General features: G+C 41.8%; 1 protein-coding gene across 1 annotated transcript in view; it reads right to left on the reverse strand.

The window, feature by feature from the left end:
* Positions 1 to 4,771, reverse strand: part of LOC130141923 (amyloid-beta A4 precursor protein-binding family A member 1-like) — a 137,317-nt gene extending 132,546 nt beyond the window's left edge. Inside the window, exon 1 of the mRNA XM_056323222.1 lies at positions 4,631 to 4,771. The gene's annotated coding sequence lies outside the window, so the exon portion shown is untranslated. The remainder of the gene's footprint in view (positions 1 to 4,630) is intronic.
* Between the last annotated feature and the right edge of the window lie 4,615 nt (positions 4,772 to 9,386).

Below are 9,386 nucleotides of genomic sequence, written 5' to 3' on the forward strand. Positions count from 1 at the left end.
AATTCTCATGCACAGTCGAGTGAGGGTCAAAAATAATTAGTCAATAGAGCTATTCACATACAAAGGAAAAAATGGCCTGCAGTACCTAGGCACAAAGATAAATTTTAGCCTCTGTTTTAATTGTCAGCCTGAAGTACTCCAAAAACTAAATCTAGAAACATAATTTTAAAGTTGAAAATTTGTTTAGTCTAATCCTGCCCTCACATTTATATAGCAACATGGCAATGGATACATATTACTTCTGCTATCTGATATTTTTCAGTTTACTATCTATTGCCCTTATTTTGCCATCAGCAAGTATGTCAAATAACGTATTTTCCATTAAAAAAAATAAAATAAACCCCCCTACCCCACAACCTATAAATGACTAAAGCACTACAAATGGCTATATGTTAAGTACAGGAAATAAAAAAAAAAAAAAGAGATTCTATTCTCCCCCTCTGCATTCATGCCTTCCATCTCTGCTCTAGTACTAATAAGTGCTACTTGTAATAACAAAACATTAAGAACATTTCACAGGCAAACATAATTCTCATGTTGTGGGTTTTTATAGCTTGATTTACCTTAAGAATAATAAATATTTTATGTCTTCAGCTTAAACTAACAAAAAATTCAACCCTTTGTTCCATGAAAACCCATTCAGATAAGTTTTTAATAGCTGTTCCTTGGTTAAATTCTCACAATGCTTAGCTTAGAAATTAGCAATATTTCTCTTAATTAAAGGCATTATGGATTTTTTAACATCCACAAACAGCAAACAAAACTTTCATATTTACCTCAGAAAATCCATACTCACTTTATTCATTCTGGAAGAGGAAGGGCACAATTGACTACACCAGAATTTTCACCTCTGGCATCACTACTCTGTCACATTCAGCTTCACAGAATCTCCTCCAATGCATTACTTCCTATTATCTAAACAAACATTGGGACAGCTACAAAACAAGAAAATGTAGTGTTCCCGTTCATGCCAAAGATATAAGAACTTACAAACTTCTAACTACACATTTGGAGATAACATCCAGTTTGCTGATGATACCAAACTGGGAGGCGCTGTTGACTCTCTTGAGGGACAAGAGGCCTTGAAGAGGGATCTGGATAGATTGGAGTATTGGGCAATCATCAATGGCATGAAATTTAACAAGACCAAATGCTGGATTCTGCACCTGGGACAGAGTAATGCCTGAAACAAGTGTAGATTGGGAGACTAGTGGCTGGAGAGCAGCCCTGCAGAAAGGGATCTGGGGGTGCTGGTTGACAGCAGGCTCAATATGGGTCAGCAGTGTGCCCTGGCAGCCAAGAGGCCAAACTGCATTCTGGGATGCATCAAACACAGTATAACCAGCTGGTCAAGAGAGGTGATTATTCCTCTGTATTCAGCACCAGTGTGGCCCCACCTTGAGTGTTGTGTGCAGTTCTGGGCCCCACAATTTAAAAAACATGTTAAGGTCCTTGAATGCATCCAGAGAAGGGCAACACAGCTGGTGAAGAGGGCTGGAAGGCTTGTCCTACGAGGAGCAGCTGAGGACTCTGGGTTTGTCTAGTTTGGAGAAAAGGAGGCTGAGGGGTGATCTCATTGCTCTCTACAGCTTCCTGAGGAGGGGAAGTGGAGAGGGAGGTGCTGATCTCTTCTCCCTGGTATCCAGTGACAGGATGTGTGGGAATGGTTCAAAGCTGTACCAGGCGAGGTTCAGAGTTGACATTAGGAAGCATTTCTTTACCAAGAGAGTGGTCAAACACTGGCAAAGGCTTCCTAGAGAGGTAGTTGATCCTCTATGACTGTCCTTGTGTAAGAGGCATTTGGACATTGTCCTTCACAACATGCTTTAACTTTTGGTCATCCTTAAAGTGGTCAGGAAGTTGGTCTAGATGATGATTGTAGGACACTTCCAACTGAAATATTCTATTCTAGAACGAAAGGACCTATGGATACTGTATTAAAATAAATATAAAACTGAAAGAATAATTCTAAACAGGACATCTCTCCCTTCCAATATACCACAGCTATCTTTTGTTGATAACTAGGTGTACTGCATCTAATTTCCCTGACATTCTTTATTATTTTTTTTAACCAAAAGGCAAGTCTATGAATATTGTCTATAATAACCTTATAAAAGGCTGTCCTTGTGTCCATTAGATGACAGAGTAGTCAGAAAAACAATACTGGTATTTTAAGTGAGGACATTTAAGTGAGGACAATGAATGTATGATAAGCATATCACTGAACTACATCTAAAGAGGTCCAATAAACCTAGACCACGAATTACAGGATTCATATTATACAACTATCCTCAGTTAGTCGTTACTCGGTAAAACGATTTGGCCTTTAAGCTCATAAACCTCCTAAAAAAAACAAAACACAAAACCCCTCAAAACTATAAAAACAAAAACCAAATAAAACACCACCACAGGCCTCCCCCAATCCCACCACAACCAAATTACATCCTCTAGTCACTCTCCCCCCCCCGAATATAGGCTGCTTTTCTTCTTCTTAACAGACTGTTTTGTATTTCACCCATTAGATATGCATAAAATACTACTTAAAATGTATTAGAATGCTGGATTTACTCCTTTTGTACAGTTTTCTCCACAGTCTTGCATTAATACTTACTGGAGACTTAACTTTTCAGTGTAAATATACACAAATACAATGACGTAACAGAATCACTCAGTAACTGCCCTTAGAAGTGGTGGCAGTCACTCACAAGTAGTAAGGGATAGTTTTTAAAAGAAACAAATGTTTCTTCTTCTATTTAGACTGTGGTTCCATAGAACTAACAAGAACAAGATTTGAGCAAATACACAAGCATGCAATCTCAAATTCTTACATAGTTAATTACTGAAAATCTTATATTAAGATTTGGAGAAAAAGCTGAAGTAAATGGAAAAAATAAAACCTGTTTTGAACTACCTGGATGGAAGAGCTACATGCACCATTAGAAATTACTCCAATTAAAAATTATAGGTAAGCAGACTTCTGGGCACTCACAGCAGCAGGCTTTTTGGGGGGATGTTTTTAACTCAAAAGGTAAACATACACCTCTTTTATTAGTTGCATATCACAATTGTAACACCTAGAAAATAAATATTCTTTGCTATTTTCAGCATTTATAAAAATATATATTACACATCTGTTTCTGGAAGTACAACAGGTACAGGCTGCAGTGATAAGAACAGTCAGTTTGGATCTTGAATGCAACACAGCAGAATTTAAAACAGTGACTGGAATATTTTAGGAAGCAAGTTGGTTGGGAGCCTGTGAGCAGTGTTTAAAAAGAATAATCAAAATCCTTGCCATATAGATGCATTTTTATCACCTGACATGGTAATGCATAGTAAAGATAAGAGTTGGTGCTACATGTCTGATCTACCCCACATCCACATTAGCTCACCTTTAATATGCAGAGTTTGGGAAAAACCTATGCCTTCCAGCCTTTCTATTTTAGTTTCTTAGTGGCTATGACAGTTAGATCCACAAGGCATGCTAAGATAAACTATAATTCTACAGCCCAAAAAGGAAAAGAAAAATTAAAACCTTCCTTCATCCCAGGCTCAAGTCCTCAGTCTCTTTCCAAATGCAGCTCTACATGTGATGATAGTGAAGCAAGCTACAGTAAATGGCTTCTGCTAAGAATAAACTTTCCAGGGAAAAAAAAGGTAAAATATTTATGGCTGCACCAACTAGGAAGATAACTTAAGCAATCAGCACCCTATTTGCACCAGAAACTACACAGATACTCCTCCAGGAGGAATCAAGAGGTCTCCCTTTCCTAAAAATTAGTATTTGATACTAACAGCTGATTAAGTCCCTCTCCTAGCTCAAAGATGAAGGGGAAGCTTATAAATAGGGGTGGGAAGGTCTCCTCTCCCTTCAGCCCCTCCCACAAGCCAGCAGTCTAGTAGGACCCCATCAGGACACATCTTCACACCCTGTCCTGTTGCAACCACATTCTGCTCACTCAGCAATTAGTTTCCTCTTGACCTCCATTTGTCCTTTTAATCAGAAGAGGAATAAAAAAAAATTAGAGTACAAATAGTTCTGTACAATAATATTCCATGCATCTCTCAATATTATTAAAACAACCCAGTGGACATAGTTATTTGTTGAAGCCATTATTTGCAGCTGGACCCAGGGCATTAATATATCTTTATATCTTTCACTAAAGCTTAAAAAGCAAATGCAAGTTTCTCTCATACACATTCAGTCTTACAACCTACTGTCATCCATTCCCACATTCTCATTGGTGCATAATTCACACAGCAAGTACCTGCCCCAGCACTGCACTCCTGATGCTAATGGCTGCCATTGCCTCATTTTTTTCAGTTGCAGCATCCTTAGCTGAAAAGAAATCCCGTGAAACAAAGAATATACTCCTACAATGTTACGCAGTTTATAATATAACCCCAGCACAATACATGTGATCCTACATGCAGCCATCCAGACTCTCCTACTGTTTTTCCAAATAAACCCTATCCTTCCACAGGAAAACTTAACAACTATCATCAGTACAACATGCAAATATATTTGTAACCGACAGGGATTCCCCCTTCCCCTCCCCCCACACATTTTATTCCTAGTCCAATCCTCCCCCTATCTAGTCCAACCCTAAAAAGAGCAGCCGCCTTATACCTTGACTTGATTCCTTGCAGACTATCTCAGCACGCAGGACAGCAATTATGACACCAGTGAAATTGACAGCATAAATAACGACAGAAAGCCTAAGAAACAAGCATTTCCTTCAACTGCTGCTATCTCCAACTCCACCATCTTCTTTCCCCTCCTACTCTTAACAATCACCAGCAGAGCCTGCTCCTGCCTACTCCTCTCTCCCCCCGCCTCCCTCCACGTGACTAACTTTCTCTCTCCAGCCTCTAAAACACTAACAAAAGGGGTGCGGGATGAAGCTGTTTTTCTGAGGTAGGCACAGCTGATGCAGGCAGGAAACTAGCTATTCCTTCCCTCAGTAGAAGAGGATGGTGCAGGATCCTAGCCACTCTCTAACAGCAAGAGCAACAAATGCATTAAATCGGATCCTGTTGCTTAGGAAAGGGTATGTATGCAGCTTGCTTTAGTCGCTGTCAGCCCAGCCCATGCAGGAAAACATGCTGCAGTAGAAAGCTTCCTCCATGCACCTTGACAAGTTTATTTCTCTCCCCTAACAAGCTAATCCAAATTTCATCACAGACAGTACATTTTAACATGTTTGAACTTAAAAATGCAGCAAATGCAAAAAACCTGCCTAATTATGTAATTGCACCAGTCTATTAGCTACAGATATCAGTGTAAATCAAGTAAATGGATCTTGCAATGAATTCTAAGGAGGTTAGCTATATAGTTACATGCACATTAACCTGATTTGCATGTACAGCTCAGCAGGGCTGCCTTAAGCCATTACAGCTGCTGAGAAAGTCTGTAGCACCTCAGTTCAATTCATTAACTAGCCCATTTCTAGCACTAGCTCACCTAAAGCCACATAGAAAGCAGGGAGAAACTCACAGCAGGCACCAAACTGCATACTATAGAGGAAAAAAATATTCCTTCTCACCTGGAGAAGCATTTGAAGTAGGAAGTTTTATTGCTGTTTCAATTGCTTTAGTGCAGAAGAGACTGTAAACAATGCAGGTAAATCTTTCCTTCAATGGAGTTGAAGGCTGCAAGTGACCAGCACCCAGATACCTTTTCCCTGCCCCAAACATACCCCTAAAGGCTCAGAAACTTCTTACAAAGTGTACTAAAGAGCAAATTTCACATTAAGGTTATCATGCACAAGCAATTTCCTTTGATAAAATAGTATTTAATGGCCCTGATTCACTGGAAGCAATGTGTTATCTGAAGGTTTTTAAATTACTGTCCTCTTCCTTATGCCTTTGTCAGCAAGGTCAAACAGCCTTACATCATCCTCTCCATATGCCTGTGCCCCTATGCAAGGAATCACAGCTCAATCTGCTCTTCTCCAAGCTGAATAGATGAAACCTGTAAAACAGTAATTTCTCAGGATTATTTTTCAGCCCCAGAACACTTTTGTGGTCCTTTTTCCAACATTCCCACATCTTTTGAAAAGTGATCATAAGATCTATGCAGCTGACTAGTACAAGAGCAATCCTCAATGGGTCTGATACTCTTCCTTCTCCTTCTTTACATTAGGGTACATGGGATCTGGCTGAGATGGAGTTAATTTTCCCCATAGCAGCCCTCATAGTGCTGTGCTTTGTATTGGTAGCTAGAAAGGGGGTGGTAACATACCAGTGTTTTGGCTAATGCTGAGCAGTGCTCACACACCATCAAGGCTTTGTGAGCATCTCCAACCTTTCCCCACCCTCTCACCACTAGGTCGGGAGTGGGCAAGATCTTGGGAGGGGGCATAGCCAGGACAGCTGATCCAAAGTGACCAATGGGATATTCCATACCATATGATGTCTGCTCAGATATAAAAACTAAGAGGAAGGGGGGGCATTTGTTATTTACAGCATTTGTCTTCTAGAGTAACTGCTATGCATCCTGAAGCCCTGCTTCCTGGTAAGTGGCCAAATATCACCTGCTGATGGGAAGTAGACAATAAAATATTTTGTTTTCCTTTGCTTCTGTGGACAACCTTTGCTATTGCTTTATTAAACTGCCTTTATCTTGACCCACAGGGTTATTTTCCATCTTATTTTCTCTCTTCCCCCCCTCCCCCCATTCTGCTGAGGAGGGAGTGACAGAGTGACTTGGCGGGCACCTGGGATCCAGCCAAGGTCAGCCCACCACAGGCCTACAGTTCTCAGCAGGTCAGGTGGGGAGGGGCATGCCTAACAGAAGAGGAGCAGTGTCCTGGTTTTGGCTGGGATAGAGTTAATTTTCTTTTCAGTAGCCAGTACAATGCTGTGTTTTTGAGTTAGTATGAGAATAATGTTGACAATAACACACTGATGTTTTTAGTTGTTGCTGGGTAATGTTCATACTAAGACAAGGACTTTTCAGTTTCTCAGGCCCTGCCAGCAAGAAGACTGGAGGGTCACAGAAAATTGGGAGGGGACACAGCCAGGACAGCTGACTCAAACTAGCCAAAGAGATATTCCATACCATATGACATCATGCTGAGTATATAAACTGGGGGAAGAAGAAGGAAGTGGGGGACATTTTGCATTATGGTGTTTGTGTTCCCAAGTAACCGTTACGCATGATGGAGCCCTGCTTTCCTGGGGATGGCTGAACACCTGCCTGCCCATGGGAAGTAGTGAATGAATTCCTTGTTTTGCTTTGCTTGTGCACGTGGCTTTTGCCTTACCTATTAAACTGTCTTTATCTCAACCCACAACCTTTCTCACTTTTACTCTTCCAATTCTCTCACCCATCCTACTGTGGGGGGAGTGAGTGAGCAGCTGTGTGGTGCTTGGTTGCTGGCCAGGGTTAAACCACAACAGGATCCCTCCATCAGCTGGGCTCACATTCAGTCTGCCCAGTAGTTGTCCCTGGATCCTAGTCTCCCCAGTTGCTGGCACCTGGATGTACAAGTCCCCAAGGACACAGTGACGTTCCAGTGGCTGGTACAGACTGTCACATTGCGCACACACACACACAGCTGGCCAGGACTTTCCAGGTCCATATAACTGCCCCCCTGCCATGCTCTCATCTCTAGAGATATACAAGCAGTCTCACACCTCAAATTGGATGGAGCTACCCCAATCCCCAATGCCCTGTGTTCTCACCCTTAGAGACACAAAGGCATTTTCACGCCCAGAGCTGGCCCTTAGAGACCCATTCACTCCCTTACTCCCAGGCTTATTCACCTATTCACCAGCCAGTCCGGCTTGGTCTTTGCTCCAAAGCCTGACCTCCTTTGTGGGTGTATATATGAGCTTTTATTGGGTAACTTCACAAAAACAAAATTTATTTCTTTTAAGTTTTAACAGTCAGAAGAACTATTTTGTGTACTGAGCTGTCACATTAAGAAGGGAGGGTTCCTCAAACCCTTTATATTTGATCATATTTTATCATACACAGGACTGGTTACAAGTTTCTCGCTTCTAATGTAAATTAGTACGCATCCCCAGATAGCACTACTGAAGTTTTTCACTAACTACAGATGCTCCCCAAGTGGGGTTTTGCCCTCTTTCAGGCGGGCTATTTGAGTTGGAGGTCACAGTCTCCCACTACCACAATTACTTTTGTCCTACTTTCAACTAAGTTTCTGTTGATGTATGGGGGTTGTCACACCTTATCAGCTTGTCTTCTCTTTTAGCTAGAACTTCCTCGCTTGAATGCTTCTTTCTTAGACAATGGTGTTCTTTTCACCATCTGTTCTTTGTCACTCATCCTTCCCAAGGCTGACTCCCTTGATTAGAAGTCCCTTCATTTGTAACAACTTTAGAGTGGGTCAGCTTGACCTAACTTTGTGCACAGATGTGTTTTGCATATAGTTAAACACTAAATTAGTGTGGTAATTTGGGAGTTTAGACAACAGTGTCTGTGTGTCCCCCCCCTCCGCCCCCCCCCCTTTGGACTTATTTCAGTCCAGGACCAACCAGTACATTTTCTTTACATTTAGGTGGAGCTTGAGTGACTCTAGTCATACAGATTGTTGTCACTGATTGGTATCACGTGCCCAGTGAAGTGTGGTAGTACCTTGGAGGCAGGTAACTTTGGGATGGAGGTGTGCGTTGGTATTACAATGAGTTTATTTCATCTGAGGAAAGTAATTTCGCCACAATGGTTGGCTCAGCCATGGACATCTCATAGATTCTTCATGCGACAACTGCTATGCATCTTATCAGCTATGTGGTGCCATCAAGTTCCCATTGCTGCAGGGAGACCAACAGAGCCTGGCCGCAGTGTCTCCACTCCGCTGCACCCTCCTTTACTCCTATCAGCATGTGCTGAAGTGGCAGGATGTGTTGCTTAGGGAGCCATTGTGATATAGATTCCGTGCATGCCAACCACCCTGAAATGGATAACTGTCTTTTACACCCAAAAGCTTTCTGTAATACTACGCTTCTATTAGGTCACAGTTTTCTCTAATCCCCCCCCCTCCCCCCCAAGTAATTTTCCCACATGAGCATAAAATAACTTAATTCACTGTGGAGTGGCTGGAAGACAACGGACATATTATGAGCAATCCAGACCGAATAACTTGGTTGTAATAACAGGCCGCAGCCCTAAGAAGCTGCAGGTGTTGTGAAGGACATGTGCAAGGCCAAGGGAGATGGGGAGGCTGTGTATTCACAGGGAGATAAGAGAATTGGATGGAAAGATGAGAAAAAACAGGATGCCTGCACAAGGGGGGAGCAGCGTGTGGGCACCACACCGGGACCAATCATAAGGGAGGTGGAAGCATGTGAACGAGTGGTTTTAACCTATCACCTTTTACATAACAAAGCCTGCGTAGCATGTTTATCTTTTGCTGAGA

The sequence above is a fragment of the Falco biarmicus genome, chromosome W (genome assembly GCF_023638135.1).
Source record: "Falco biarmicus isolate bFalBia1 chromosome W, bFalBia1.pri, whole genome shotgun sequence".
Taxonomy (NCBI): Eukaryota; Metazoa; Chordata; class Aves; order Falconiformes; family Falconidae; genus Falco; species Falco biarmicus.